The following is a 17251-nucleotide window of genomic DNA, read 5'->3' as shown; positions in this document are numbered from 1 at the left end:
CAAAATTATTATTTAATATGTAGTTACAAATGTAGGTTACTATATAGTCATTGGACAAGACACTCAGTAGTAATGTATGCCTAATACCCTTTTATAATATTTTACTTATTGTGTGCGTGTATATATAGTGTATATATATATATATATATATATATATATATATATATATATATATATATATATATATATATATATATATGTACATATAAAAAGTATATATTGATATATAGAGTGCTCAAAGTGGCGAAAAGAAAGTAATGCAATGGTTTTCAGTAATTTCAAAATACTATCTTATTTAACTATTGTTAAATCAATTGACATAAAAAGATAGTAGGACAGTTTATATTTTATTCAAAAGTGGCCTAATCCCACTTCACTTTGAACACTGGATATTTACTGGACAATTTATTTACTCAGGTTAACATTTGAGTTATCACAAACTTATGTTGTTGTTAGTTAGTATTAAATATAATTACTTAATGTTAAAATAATTTGTACATTAACTTTATTGATAATATTTCCTGAATTTAATCTGTTTTTAATTTATTGTAATTACAGGTGTCCTCACAAGTAAGAATAATAAGCTATAAAAAAGGAATGATGATACTGTATACAGTACCGGCAGTTATGTGAAACAGTTGTCTTTCGCTGTACAAAAATATAAAGTTTTTTACATATGAATTTCATGGTGTCATAGGGTGATTAGAACCACAGTCAATAGTAACAATACCAGTCACATCATAAACAAATGCTAAAATAAATACTTAAACTTTTTTTTTATCATAAAACTTATCTAACATTTAAAATGAACTGTTATTAAAATTTCCTTTTAGATTTTTAATAAATGTAATTGGTTAACATTAAAAAAAATTATTATTTTCACCTTATATTCAGTATACTAAAGCATTTAAAGATTTTTAAATCACATTAAGTGGTATCGAGCACAAATGTTTATTAATTTTTCAACTTTTAATAAGACTATATTTTGAACATTTTGTTGCTCATTATTATTATATATAAAACTATTATCTATAAACTATATAAATAGTTTAACTATGTTACTAACATAGCAGTTTGTTGCTAAACTATGTTTAGCAACGTCCACCATTTTTTAAGGTAAAGAAAAATAACAATAAAACTCAATAAAAAATTAACTTTTTGAAGCAAATAACGCACACAGATGATCATATACAATCGAAATAATAAAAATAAGAGAAATCTACAACTAGAACATAGCATTACATTACCCACATTTATTAGATAACATTTTTAAAATGTTAGCAGAGTATTAATACCTAATTTAGGATAATAAACAATGATCAATACACTTTTTTTATTGAATAAAAATTTTGATTTTTTAATATAGTTCGATAAGACATTCGTTATCTTTTCAACGAGTATAAAATATTAAAAAAAAAAATTGTTCTAAACATTCGTTACAAAATATACTATTAAAAATTTTCTTTACTTGAAATTATTGATCACTGAACAGTTTTCTAAAACTTTCGAACTTTCATACGTAAATAGATGTTATACACTTTCTTTACTAACCATTCATATATAACTCTTACTATTTCATGAACTAAAATACGCAGGTGTTGATAATAATTTATTTTGGTTATGATTTCTCATTAATAAGCAAGAACTTCTTTAAGTATTAATGTTGCGTTAGAGCCGTTTTCAAGAACTCCGATTTTTAAACAATATCGTGAAAATATAAATAGATGTTCATTTAATGATCATTTATTTATAATTTTACAATATTATTGGAAATTAGGACTTCCATTTTTAGTACAAGTTTCATCGTTTTAAACGCGCTAATTACGCGGAGCAATGCGAAATCTTCTGAATTACCGGTTTCAGCTTGGTTTCCAGTAGTAGTAGAAATGTTGTGCAACAGTTGTGGGTTTTTGTAGTGCAACAATAGTTGCCGAAATTGGTTTTATTCTATTTCCACAACCTTTGTTTTACAACATTATTTTGTTGTACAACCAATGCTAAGTTATGCAACTTACGCAAGAAAATGTTTCCATTGTAAAACATTATTGTTGTTCTACTGTTGTACGACATTTCTCCAACTATTGGAAACCAACCATTAGGAGTGCAGTGAGTGTAGGTCGTAGAGGCCGTTTCAGGGTCGGTAAATAAATTTGTAAAACGTATTTATAATATTTTAAAAACTAAACTAATACAACAACTTTTAATACTAAATATCTCTAGTTACGCGTACCAACAAATATGTATACACAAAGCTACATAAGGGTACATTCATTATATTTCATATATTATCATTAGCTATATATTAATCATCTGCTAAAGGTAAAAGTTGGTAAAGGTTTGAGGTCAAGAGAAGCAGGCTTTTATAAAATTCTTAAATATTGAGCTTCCATCACATCGTTTTCCGATTAATTCTTTATTAAATTCATAAACAAAAAAGTCAACTACTTCATTTCACCAATAAAAATGTTTCTTAATTTATTAGTCATCTGGCGTTAAGCTTGTGTATAACACTATGTGACACAATTTTTGTTCTTGGCCTCGAAGTGTTATATTTCAATTGCTTATGTCTAAAATATGTGAAAAAATGACTTCATTAAGCACAAATTTTGCTTACACGACAACAGCATAAAGAAAGCTCGTTTTTTTTGTGTGAAAATAGAAACTTATTTCTCATTTTCGTTACTATGATCAGGTAAAAACAAATATTGTACAAGGAATAGGCAAACACAGTCAGAAACAGCTCAACATGGTTCAAAAATGTGAAGATTTTTTATATTTATAGTTGCACTGTGTAGATTTATGATTGTACTGTGTTGTACTCTCCCAAGGTAGCCTCCAAATGTTGTCCCCCACCATGTTTTTGTTATACTATCCTTGGTAACGATGTTTAAAGTCCAACATATCTTAATGAAAGCGCTCGCCTTGCTCCTCGGTGTAAACACCCGTGTTCTCATTGAATTTGTCGAGATGTGAATAAAAGATATAGAATATCAGAGACATTCTGCATCTCCTTTTGGCTAAATTCTTTATGAAAGTCTGCACTAATTCCACGTAGTTTTCAGCTTTGTAATTACCTAGGAAGCCCTGAACAGCTGCAACGAAAGTGCTGCAAGCCGCTCTCTCCGTCCTGTTCAACAGCTTTGCGAAATCCTTACATTCTATAATCTTCTTGATCTGTGGTCCGACGAATGTACCAGACCTGACCTTATCCTCAGACAGCTTTGGAATAAGATCTTGGAGATATTAAAATACTGTTGACTCCTTGTTAAGAGCTGTGACAAATTCCTTAATGAGGCCTAACTTGATGTTAAGCGGTGACATATGGACTTTATGAGATTCTTTCAGCGGCTCCCACTTCACATTGCTCTTTCTAACAGAAAACTTGGTCTGTTGAAGCCAGTCCTTTGTGCCATAATGCGTCTGTCACGGCTATCACAGAGACAGAGGAAACAAGGAAATTTCGTAAAACTGAAGACACATGAGGAATAATACCATTTTGAAGTCACCAATGATTTCTCATCCGTAGTTTTCATAATTTAATGCACTCAGCAATATTTTGACATTGTGAAGCAACACGGCTTTGAGGCTCGGGGATGAACTGTTTTTAAACAGGCACTATTCAATAAAATTACATGCGATACTCATACACCGAGAACATTGTTGCAGAAGCACAGCCTATCACGCTGACTGAAGAATTTGGAGAATCTTTGTTGCTGCTTCCTCTAATCCGTGACTTCTAATTCGTATGCAAGATCGCTTGACTTTGACTCAAACAATGAATTTGATTGATGTATCATCAATCATTTCATTGTTTGAGCCTGGATATTAGAAGTGCAGCATTCAATTTTGTAACCCCAAAATCCCTAATTATCGTTCATGTCTTTCTGGTTAGAGAAGTAAGGCTTTCTGTCCCCAACTTTATCAGGGAAATCGTAGTCCAATTCTTCTGTATCTGCCTCGCTATCTGACTTGCTGGTGTCTCCTAAAGATGGCGAACGCCACCTAGGAGGAGTCAAAGCAGGCAGATCGGAGCTGTGTGGTGCTAGGGCAATGGAAAAAGGTGTGTCCGGATAAAAGATCTGAGAGGTATTTTTGTCGGTGCGACGGATTTTAGGCTTTGCTATGCAGAAGTAGTTAGTTTTAACTTCAGAAGAAGTTAAATTAATTACTTGCGTATTATACGAGTTCAAAATCTAGTTAAAAAAAGGCTAAGGGATTTATCAGTTGATAAAATCGTTAGTGTGGGTAGTGTAAGCGCATATGTACTGAAGAACTGTTCTGATAGCTTCTCAATACCTTTAGGTACAATTTTTCAAAAGTTGCTAGATAGTGGGTGTTGTCCTGAAATATGGAAAAAAGCTAATGTAACACTACTGTTGAAAAAAATTGACTCGACCCAAGCAATTACCGGTCTATATCCTTAACATCAATAGTATGCAAAGTAATGGAGAAAATATTACGTGATACTATGGTCAATCACAAAGTTAAATAAAGCCTTATTATAAAAATCAACATGGTTTCTTCAATAAAAAAACGTGTGTGACTAATTTGTTGGAGTCAATTGACATCATGTCAAAAGCATTATTTGATAAGGTATCTATGGACGTAGCATTTATAGATTTCAGTAAAGCAATATGGTTCCCCACAAGACACTAGTTCGCAAACTCGAGGCATATGGTTTTACTAGAAGTGTCCTGATTTGGATAAAATTGTTTTTACACCAGCGGTTTCAACGAATTGTGATGGGCGATTATGTATCCATGTGGCTAGAGGTATTTAGTGGTGTACCTCAAGGATCCGTCTTAGATATCGTTAATTATCCGTGTAAAATGTATGCTGATGACGCAAAACTGCTGGCCTGTTTAGACCACGCATTAGCTTCACAAAAACTTCAAATTGATATCAACAACATAGTCGAATGGTGTAAAACTTGGGAAATGAAACTCAATATCGATAAATGTAAAATAACGCACGTAGGTAAAACTAACAATTTTTATGTTTACTTAATTCTAGCTAATAACAATAATAGTATTGAACTAGCATCGACTAGTCGAACATGATTTGGGCATCATGATTATGTCAAACTTGAAATTGCATAACAATTCACCTTATGCAACCAATAAAGCCAACCGTGCATTAAGAATTTAGTATTGTACTTTCAGTCACATGACTCCAAAAATACTTAAATTTCTATACACAGCCTTTGTACGACTTAATCTGGAATTTGCGGTAGCAGCTAGCAATCCATCCTCAAGAATAGATATTGATAAAATCGAGAAAGTACACAGAAGAGCTACTCGTTTAATACCTGTGTACCTTCATATGTCGTACAAAGATCGTCTGAGTATACTGAACATAACTTCCTGCAAAGGCACCAATATTTTACAAATTGAATAGTGGAACATTGGAATGCATTGCCGTCAGAAATTGTATGCGCTTCATCCGTTAACAGCTTTAAGGCTCAGGGTGATGCGGAAATTTCAAATAATTTGCGTATGTATCAAGATTATAACTAAAAGAAAAAAGAAAAAGAAAAGGAAAAAATATAATGTGCAAACTTATACTTCAAACTATATGTCTGAGTAAATTTTTATATACTACTACTGTTATACTTAAGTAAAAAAAATTTTTTAATAACTCATTGCGCGCATGTTTGGGGAAGAGAAGCAAACTTTTTTGGGATATTTTCGTTTCCAGTTTTTAATCGCCGCAAATTTTCTCAAACCTATTCTCATTTAGCATTAGCATAAATATCCTTTACTTTACAATTTGCACTATATCTGAAAGTGTCATATTTGAATCATGAAAAAAAACTGCTCAGACGATCTTTGTATGACATATGAAGGTACAAAGGTAACGGGTACGAAGGTAACGGGTAGCTCTTCTTTGTATTTTCTCGATTTTATCAATATCATAATTTAGTTGCCATCATTTGAAAGGTAATCAAATAGTGTTTTGAACCTAAAAGCTAGTGATGTAAATTTACTGGTAAACTTTGTTAAAGTTTTTAAAATAAGTTTTACCTAAAAATTTATCAGTAAATTTACCAGTATTATTGGCTTTCTTAGATACTATTTGTCATAGATGTAAACTTTAATTAAATGAAAGCAATCTCTTTTCCCTTTTTCCCAATTTTATTATCAACTTACTTGCTATGAATAACTATTGCTTTTTTTTTACTTAAAGTTTATATTTCACAAACCATAAATTTTTGTATAATTTGTTGGTTTTGTTTGTTTGTTTTTTAATTATTTGTCATTTTATCTACGAGGACTTATTTAAATATATTACTATTACTATTACTAAATTCTGATATTATAAAAAATTTTAGGCCAATAACTTTTCAAAATTTACCGGTAAGTTTTAACTTCGTGAAACTATTCAAAACATCACATTCTTTATTTGTTTAATCTATAAATTAGGAATATAAGATGGTATAACTAAATGATATTAATTTAAGCAACTCTAAAAAAAGTTTTGTCATTGCGGAATAATACATTTGTTAAAAGGAACAACGTTAAACTCCGAAAGAAGGGGCTACGACTTTTGCTTTTTGTTGGATTATCTGACGTTTTTCTTTCTCGGTTTTCTAGACTTTTAAAAGTTATATTATGTTTATTGTATTTGCTTATGCTATTTTTATGACAATTTTTAATTTGATGTATAACGATATAATCTGGTAGTGGAACTCTACAGTTAAAGTAATGATTCCGTTGAGAATCATAACTATGATAAAACTGAGCACAATTCTTTATTGTTAAAAAAATGATACCGCTGAGCACAGTGCTTTAGCTCAAAGTGTGAAGATCTTTTTACCAGATTATTTTATCGTTGGAGTTCTCTAGTTTTTAAAATTTTTAGTTTATGAATCTTTGGAACAGCAATTAAAGTAATTATTGTTCCAAAGATTGTGTCAAAGATTTTTGTTGTATGTTTTTTTTTTTACTTTTTGATATTTTATTTAGAAGTAAATATGACCATAGCATACTCTTAATGTTCAAGTAACTTTTATAAATTTTTCTAAAGTATAGAAGCTTTTCTATATATAAATGCCTTTTTAAGATTTTCAAGCAAATGATTACCTTTATATGGAGCTTTTGTAATTTGAGAGTAAATATTTTGATCGGATAGCAATATTATACCTAAATTTTATTTAATTAGTGCTACCCCAAAGCTTAGTTTTATGGTTTGTACCGAAGTCATTTATATAATGTATATATTACGACATATATAGTAACCATATCACGTATATAGTAACCAAATTTTTGTAAACTAGATTATATAAAGTATTATAAATTTTTTTCTAGCTCCGGCTATCAACTCCTGCTAAATCTTACAGTTTAGCCGAGGCCGGATTTGAAAAAAATTTCATTTTTAGCCGGGGTTGGGGCCCCGGTCACTTACTATACACCAAACATATCAGGTAACACCTTTAAGATCATTAAATCCTTATAATCGTAGTATTAAAGTTGTCCTCGATAAACAGCACTCTTCTTCATATCCTATCAGGGGTTCCTCAAGGTTATATCCTGGGCTCTATACTCTTTTTAATATACATTAATGGTCTTCCAAATATTCTCACATCTAAGGTGACATTGTTCGCTGATGATACAGTTATTTATTCTTGTCTTGATAAGAAGCCAACACTCTCTAATTTCTCGGAGGGGGCATCTGAGCTTGAAAAGGATCTCACTTCTGCTACAGAATGGGGCTCACAGTGGCTGTTGAACTTTAACTTAGATAAAACTCTTTTTTTTTCAGTTTTTTTTTTATTTTTTAGTCGTTTTCGCAACTATCTAGATCTTCCTATGTATATGAACGGTAATGTACTTAATGAATCAACTACCCTTCATCTTCTAGGACAAACTTATACTTCCAATCTTTCTCGAAAACCGTATATCAAATCAATTGCAAAATTGTAAATCTTCTAAGATTGCATCTCTTTATCGTGCTCGCCACTTTTCTACTTCGGATTCTATTCTTTATCTCTATAAATCTCAAATCCGTTCTTGTATGGAATACTGTTGCCAAATGAGAGGCAAATCTTCCAACGATGTCTTTCCTCTTTTATACAGGGTGCAGAAACGCACAGTAAACATAGTTAGACCTCCTCTTGCAGCCAACCTCCAATAAAAATACTATATTGGACACTGCTCTAAAGAGCTAGCATCTCTTATATCTCTACTAAAATTCATTCTCATGTTGTTTGTCATTCAACTAAGTCTCATCCTTTTATTTTGACTGTTCTTAAGTGCTCTAAAAATTCTTATTCGTTCAGTTTTTTTCCTCAAACATCAGTTATTTAGAATTCGCTTCCTTTATCTAGTTTTACTAATTCAAATAATTTGCAATATTTTATGTCTTCTGTCAATCGTTATCTTGCTCTATAAACTTTATCTTTTCTCTTCCAGTAATTTCCAACTCTAATGGTGGTTGCTTGCAGCTTTGTTGGAAGTAAAGATGTTGAAAAAACAAACAAAAACCCTATCAGCTTTAATTTTCTTAGTGTAATTTTTACAGAACCAAAGAACAAGTTAAAATTCTGTATGAGTTTTTTCATTTTTTTAAAGATAATTCTATGTTTAGGTTTTCTATCAATCATTATTGCGTGAAGGCATCTCTGGCAATCTATAGCTTGTGTGCAACATAACTATTCCATCCAGGAACATGGAATTCAGAATTTACTCTAAAACCGCTCTGAGATATCATATCATTGACAACAGAATGCATGTATTTTATAACACTATTGTAAAATATCAATATCAGAAGCAAAAGATTTATGAAATATATAGCAATAAAAAATACGAAATATGGTAATTTAACTATTTGAAGTAAACTATCTATCCTTTTTACAAATTCATAAACAGCAGAGTCCCAGTATTGGTACCTATACGCAAACATATAATCCTATTAGTTGTCAAAACTACCGTCCTAATAAAAAACGTCCTGATTTTATTAATCCATCAGGTCCATGCAAAGAAACGACGGGGTCTCTTCTTAATTTACATTACTCTTTTTAATTTACATTAACGATCTTCCAGATATTCTCACATCTATGGTGGCATTGTTTGCTGATGATACTACCATTTATTCTTGTCGTGATAAGAAACCAACGCCCTCTGATTGCTTGGAGGGGGCATTTGAGCTTGAAAAGGATCTCAATTCTGCTACAGCATGGGGCTCACAGTGGCTAGTGAACTTTAATTCAGATAAAACTCAATTTTTTTCAGCCAGTCGTTATTGCAATAGTTTACATCTTCCTATATTTATGAACGGTGATGTACTCGATGAGTCATCTACTCTTCATCTTCTAGGATTAACTCTTACTTCCAATTTTTCTTGGAAACCATATAATAAATCAGTTGCAAAATTAGCATCTGCTAAGGTTGCATCCCAGTTAACCAGCCCAACTGGGTCCCAGCTGGGATTGACTGGGATTGGGTTCGGGCTGGGATTTGTTCTGGGCGCCAGATGGGTCCCATATGGTGTGAAAATAATGCCGCAAATAAAATCTGGGTTTTTACTGGGATCGGCATGGGCTTCCGTAAATGGTTTGCGGCTGGTTTGAATTGATGGACACGTGTATTTTCTAATCAAAGCTGTTTTTTTGGCATTGTTTTTATTAAAAAGTTTTGTTGAAATAAAATTACAAGATTCTTTTAAAATGTCATATGCAGTAAGAATTTGGAGTAAATATACACAGGAACTTCATTTGGTTTTTTTATTGTATTTTTGTAAAAAAAATATTTACATAATGTAAATAAATTTAAAACTGATATGTAACATATCAGTTTTAAATTTATATTAAAATTTATTTATTAAAAACGTGGCATACTCTTAAACTTCTTAAATGCTGTAAATTTTATAGCTATGAATAAGTTCAAGAGTATGTCAACGTTTACTTTTTTACAGACTTGTAAAATGTTTTTTTATGTGATAGACAAATGTTGAAAATTTTTCAAATTAGTTTTTATGGTTGACTTACAGTTATGGTTTAGTCACTAAGTTACGAAAACAAAATAAACTAATGTTAGTGTGTTTCCTTTTTAATTATCTTTTTCAAGCAAATCTCAATGTCACTTTACAAAATATGGTAAGGTTTTACTAAGTAACACTGTCATATCTAAACTTTACATGTTATTTAAAAATACATAAATGTTTTACGTTTTTCTTTAAGTTATATAATTTATAATATATTACTTTTATTATAAATACTGTAACTGATATTATAAGTTATAATATAAGGTTTTATATGAAAAAATGTTTAAATTATATTGTAAATTATTTGTAAATAATAGTAAGTAATAACAAAAATTATTAGGTGTTTTTCCGTTTAACTTTATTTGTTTGTACTAATAAAATATTTATCACTTTTTCTTTGAAAATATTTGCAGTAACGGTAAACCTAATCCAATAACTGACTATTTGAAAGACTTTGTTGCAGAATGGAAATATCTAGAAAAGTCACCATTTGAGGATCATAAAGGTCATAAGTTTATCGTAAAACTAGATGCAGTAATATGCGATGCCCCTGCAAGAGCGTTTTTAAAGGTATGAAATCTCATACTGCATATCATAGCTGTGAGTGATGTTTACAAAAAGGTCAATGGTTTGGAAAAATTATTCTTTCTAATTTATCAGCTCCACTTAGAACTCACAAAAGTTTTCATATGCAAGCAGATAAAAAGCATCACATTGATAAATTGATATTTAGATTGATTTTTAGATTTATCATTTGGAATGGTTTCATCTTTTCCACTTGATTATATGAATTTAGTATGCTTAGGAGTAGTTATAAGAATGATTAATCAATGGGTGCATGGGAGTAAAAAAAAATCAAAGTTTATCAAAAACATCATTGACAACCTTTTCTGAAAAACTAGTTTTATTTAAACATCATTTACTAAAAGAATTTTCACGCAAGCCTCACTCAATATGGGAATTTAAATGCTGGAAAGCTACTGAATTATGTCAGTCGTACTCTTTTGAGTCCATCACTTTGTGAAAATTATCTTGATTATGTTAAAAGAAGAAGATTAAAAAAGCTTGTGCGACAACCTCAGTTTTTGTGCTTTCAAATTGTGAGAAGTATTTTTGAAGGGCATTTCAATCCCACTAATCAAGGTCAGTTCCCATACCATATTGTCACTGTTTGCAATATAAACAGTTTAATAGTGCTAAGTTTTTTGCATTGATTAATGATTGTTTTAAAGTAAACATAAAAGTTGGTGTTATAAGAAATTTTTTACAAGTTCCAATTAGCGAATGCAATGAAGCCTATATTGTTTTTCAAAATCATGAACTTTTACAACCATTTTTTACAAATCCAATGAACTCTGACTTGTTTTCAATTTTTTTTGCAGAGAATGTATCCTGTTTTAATAAAGTATTCTTGATTGCAGATTTAGATTGTAAATATGTAAAGTTACCATTTAAAATGGATTTGTAATTATTCCTCAGATGCATCTATACTAACTTTAATAAAATTTTATGATATTTCTTTACTTGCTTTTTTTATATATTCTTATTTATTGCATTCTACTGTACCTTTTTTTTCATTACATTCCGGGTATCCAGAAGAAAATAACTGGGTTTGAGTCCGGGTACCCGGCAACGAGTCCATATTTAAAAAAGTGGTATAAAATTTTGAAAATTCTCTAGGGTTACATTATTTTCACAAAATAATTTTGATTAATTTGCGCTAATTAAGTTTGCCTAATATATCAAGTTTCTTAATATTAAATAATAATTAATAGGTTGTTAATGTTTGGAATCACTTGCCGTCTTACCTCGTTAATGCGAAAATCATCAAGAGCTTTAAAATTAAATCACACAAAAAAATGGCTATTGACTCCATAACACTCTTAGACTTATATCAAAAAGTTTATTGGTTAAAGTTAAAACTTAAAGAAATCCTGTTAATAATATTTCAACACAATTTAAAGTACCACTTAAACATATAGTTACAGTATTTAAGGTAATTGTTATTAGAATTTTCTTTCATGATACCCGGTGCCGGGTACTGCAGAATTACCGGGTCCCCAGGTCTGAACCGGGTACCAGGCACATTTAGTCAAGTCTTACTGGCCTCTAAAAAATCCAGAAAGTTTTTCTAAGGCAAAAAGTCGGTGTTTAGAGGCAGAGTTAAATTGGCCTACTTACACTGCATGAATTTTGGCTACTGCTGGTCACTGTTTTTTTTTTTTTATAATTTTATAAATTTTATTTTGCATGCTATATACATATGGTTAAAAAATAAAGTTGTATTGTGATATAAATATTTTTTTAAGTTATTAGTATTTAAATTTTAATCATGTCATTTCTCATTAAAACTGATGAAACAAGTCTATAAAAGTCATTCCAAGTCAAGACAAACATTAATATTAAAAAATAATGTTGTTTTAGATTCACTTCCCGAGGCTTGTCAGAAAGCAATATTGGCTGAAGACACTTCGAACCTTGAAGTTGAAAATAACAAAAAACCAAGGTGAGTTCCATAAAATTTTGTTAGTGTAGTCTACAAAAACTGTACTAAATATTCTTGAGGAACATAGCAGTTAGAAATAGTAAATAAGGAAGTAAGCAGAAAGTTTCCATCCTGCCTCCTTGATCTTACAAAGAGAGAACATAGTAGTAGTCCTAATAAAAGTTAGTTCTTTTGTAACTAATAGTTGTCTTGTCAACCTGCTAACCTAACAGACTACTTCTTTTTGGTAATTCCTGTCTTTTGAGACTTACAAACCTGCAATACCATACTACCATATCTTTATATATACATACCATATGTTTTATATATATGATATATTTATATATACAATTATTTATACTTATATGTATATATGGCTGTGTGTTTATATATGCAGCAGTGTCTACTCAAAATCTCAAAATACTCATATAATTTATTAATTTCTTTAAATAATTTATAAAATATTTAGAATAAATGTTTTAAAAGCTGTTAAAAGCGACACAAGCGAAGTTGACTCTGATAGCAGTGAAGAGTTTATTGAACAGTAATCTTTTGCATTAGCGATGTTAATGTTGATATTAACAAATACATATGTATATATATATATATATATATATATATATATATATATATATATATATATATATATATATATATATATATATACATATTTATATACATATATACATATATATATATATATATACATATTTATATACATATATATATACATATTTATATACATATATATATACATATATATATACATATATACATATATATATATATACATATATACATATATACATATATATATATACATATTTATACATATATATACATATATATATATATATATTATATATATATATGTATATATATATATATATATATATATATTTATATATATATATATATATATATATATATATATATATATATATATATATATATATATATATATATATATATATATATATATATATATATATATATATATATATATATATATATATATATATATATATATATATATATATAGTTTATGTCAGCTTCCAGAAGATATAAATTATTTTCTATTTTGATAGAAATATTTAGACATTTGATAAGAAACAATTTGGTCTAAATGTTGAGTTTTTAGGTTTTAATGGATGTTTTATAATGTTTTATAGAATATATTGTGAAATAAATTAAATATACAATCATAAAATGCTTCTTTAGTGCAATATAAAATTGAAAATGTAGTTTTGATATTAAATATTGCAAAAACTTTATGTTTGAATAATCATGAATGTTTTTGTATTTGCACTTGCTATAGTAAGTCAATTTTCAATGTGTTATTATATGATATAGTCATATATAATATATTTATTTACAAAGTTATAAAAAAGATATCAAATTTTTTTGGTTATATATAAATACATTTTTTTAAATGTTATTATTGTATGAAACTTTATTAAATTTTTTTAAGAGGTTAAATATTATCTATGTTTTGTTTTGAGAGTTGGTTTGTGTTGATTTATGATTAAGAAATGTTAGTTTTTTACACATGAAAGTTATGTAAAATCTCCCATGAAATAGTTTTTCTAAATCTAGTAAGTTTACACTTAATCTGACAACATTATTTTGAAATTTTTGTTTCAGAAAGTTCAGGAAAGATTTATTTTTCCCGAGCTTTAATATCTTAAACTATTAGTTTACAGAGTTTGATAAAATAAATAAAATTATTTCTTTATATTAAAAATATATAGAATTTGTAAGATATACAGGTTTTTCCTATTATTGACCTGGGTTTCTGTGAATAGATAAGTTCTGTGATTAGAAGATGGACTGTGAATTGCTAGGAAATGTGAATGGTATTATTATAGCACATATTTTTAGATCAAGAATAATTTGTTTTACATTATTTTCATTAAAAGTTTATGAATATATATGATAAAAAACTTTTTAAAAACTACATATACAGTAGTTTGACATGATTTGGAATATTTGAAGGATTTTTCACATATACTTCATTTGGTAACTCAATGGTAGCTTGTTTTTATTTTTATTTTCATTTATCTGTTGATTAGTAGAATAATATTTACTAGTAATAATATATATATATATATATATATATATATATATATATATATATATATATATATATATATATATATATATATATATATATATATATATATATATATATATATATATATATATATATATATATACATGGTAAAGTGTGTATGTTATTCATGCAATATTATTTCAGTAGTCAATTTTTAATAGTTTAATGGCAGCATGTATTGTCATCAATACATGCTGCCATTGTCACAATGTAGTAAAAAAGTTATCTTTGTATAAGGATTTTTTAAACCAATTTATTAGGGTGTTGTATATTTTTTAGAATTTGCTGTAAAATAAATTTAATATATAATCACATAATGTAACTCAAAGACAACATGGAATTAAACATCAAATTTTTGTTCACGATAATTTAACTACGTTATGTTTGAATAATCATGAATATAGCTATTACATATATTAATATATAATACTCAACACTTGTTTATAATTGTAAGTTTTAATTGTGAAAATGATTTTAATACAAAATTTATTGTGGTCAAACTACAATTGTTTTTTTAATTTTTTTCAATATGTTTAAATTATAACAAATAATTATTTTCAAGTAATAATGTTGCCTAAAACGATTATTGTTTAATTAGATATAATCAAAATGTTATTGATATTGGTTACTTTTGCATTTATTAAGTTATGTAAAAGATATTAAACCCTCACCAACTGATTTAAGGGTTTGATGTTATGTTAATTCGAGTCAAGTTTTTAAATTTTAAATGGTAACATAGTAGTCATGTTGTATTATTGATGTTTACAAGTCTATTTATGTCATACCTAATTAATAACATCAAACATTAACCGTAAAATAACTTGGTTTTAGATTCCCTGCAGGATGCCTGGTTAAAAGAAAAACTGAACAAACTTTAAAACAAGATGATGGCAACTGAAGAAGTTGAAACACCGTTATTCATGGTGTCATAGAGGCTTCAGTTCTCCAATATTTATTTTTGTATTTTATTATATATATTATTGTATTTTATTATATATGTTTATTTTGTTTTTTATTTATGTTATTTTTGTAACAACAAATTAAGAGAATAGTTAATTGTCCTGCCCTGGGTCTCTACTTCAATCTGACTATAAGTATCTTAGTTATATCTCGTATATCGATTTATATACTGTATTGAGCTTGTGATTTGTACGTGTGTTTTTGTTTGCCTAGTGTTTGTTAGTTATTTGCAAGATATGGCATGGTATGGCACGCTGCATTGTACACTCTAAATAATATTATCAATAAATATTTTTATCTAAACTTTGTAAATATATATGCTATAAATATTATATTATTTAAATGTTTATCTTTAATTTTTAAAATTAGTGTAAAAGTGGATGAAAGCACTAAAGAAACGAAACGATAAACTTTTAAGCAGAATTTTGTCATGCGATTATGGTGGCGATATGAGAGAACTACTGTGGCAGAATATTACTATCATAGAACAGTTTGGCATCTAATCATTGTATTATAATAATTTTTTGTTGCTTAAAAATATTATGAAATTCAAATCCGTTTTTTCGATTGATTCGTAAAAATTATGTCAGACCAAATATTCATTTTGCCTAACACATTTTATTGCCCTGACGGCAAATTTAATATATAAAATGCAACGCTTTTTTATCAAAATATTGTCACATTTCCAGATAAAAAAATCTGCGTAAAACAAACTATAAAAAATTGAGAAAACCCGAGGTAATTGAAAAAATATCTGGGTTCAATATGGGATTTCCCGCCAAAAACCCAGACTAATCCCAGATGGGACCCAGTTGGATCCCACTGACAGAATCAGAATGGGACCCATGTGGGATACCCAGATGGATCCCAGCATTTTCCCCAGTTGGTTCCCACCTGGGACCCAGTTAAAATGGTTAACTGGGATCTCTTTATCGAGCTCGTCACTTTCTTACATCGGATTCTATTCTCTATCTCTATAAATCTCAAATCTGGCTTTGTATGGAATACTGTTGCCATATCAGGGGCGGTTTTTCTGATGATACCCTTTCTCTTTTAGACAAGGTGCAAAAACGCATTGTAAACATAGTTGGACCTGCTCTTGCAGCCAACCTCCAACCATTATCACATTGTCGTAATGCTGCTTCTCTTTCTCTTTTCTACAAATGCTATAATGGGCACTGCTCTAAAGAGCTAGTGTCCTTTGTACCATCTATTAAAATTCATTCTCGTGTTACTCGTCATTCAATTAAGTGTCATCCTTTTTCTGTGACTGTTCCTAAGTGCTCCAAAAACGCCTATTTGCCTAGTTTTTTTCCTCGAACATCAGCTCTTTGGAATTCGCTTCCTTCTTGCTTTCCTGATTTATATAATTTGCAATCCTTTTAATCATCTGTCAATCGTTATCTTGTTCTACAATCTTCATCTTTTCTCTTCCAGTAACTTCCAACTCTAATTAGTGGCTGTTTGCAGCCTTGTTGGAAGCGAAGATGTTTGAAAAAAAAAAGTTTGTAGAACAACATTATTTTGAAGATTGTTCCAAGGATTCGCTACTCTGTTAAGTCATACTCAATCAGTAAACACAGATTGGTTCAGAATTGGTCAATATTTAATCGAAATTGGTTGAAAAATGGATAAAACGTTTAGCGACCTGTTAATGACTAAAAATCGACACTTGATTTGAAATGCATATTTCAAACTTATATATACGTTTA

At 28.8% G+C, this 17251-nt stretch overlaps 1 protein-coding gene and 1 long non-coding RNA gene across 2 annotated transcripts in view; one reads left to right on the top strand and one right to left on the bottom strand.

The window, feature by feature from the left end:
- Window positions 1-1676, bottom strand: part of LOC100209224 (tyrosine-protein phosphatase non-receptor type 13) — a 64509-nt gene extending 62833 nt beyond the window's left edge. The window contains exon 1 of the mRNA XM_065807589.1: window positions 1469-1676. The gene's annotated coding sequence lies outside the window, so the exon portion shown is untranslated. The remainder of the gene's footprint in view (window positions 1-1468) is intronic.
- An 8424-nt stretch (window positions 1677-10100) lies between these two features.
- Window positions 10101-16093, top strand: LOC136085859 (uncharacterized). The gene is made up of 2 exons (XR_010641228.1): window positions 10101-12487; window positions 15411-16093. It is a non-coding gene; the product is annotated as an uncharacterized LOC136085859 (long non-coding RNA).
- The last annotated feature ends 1158 nt before the right edge of the window (window positions 16094-17251 follow it).

This window comes from Hydra vulgaris, chromosome 10 (genome assembly GCF_038396675.1).
Source record: "Hydra vulgaris chromosome 10, alternate assembly HydraT2T_AEP".
In the NCBI taxonomy this organism is placed as follows: domain Eukaryota; kingdom Metazoa; phylum Cnidaria; class Hydrozoa; order Anthoathecata; family Hydridae; genus Hydra; species Hydra vulgaris.
The sequence above is the reverse complement of the archived record's forward strand: the minus strand, read 5'-3'. Positions and strand labels throughout refer to the sequence as shown.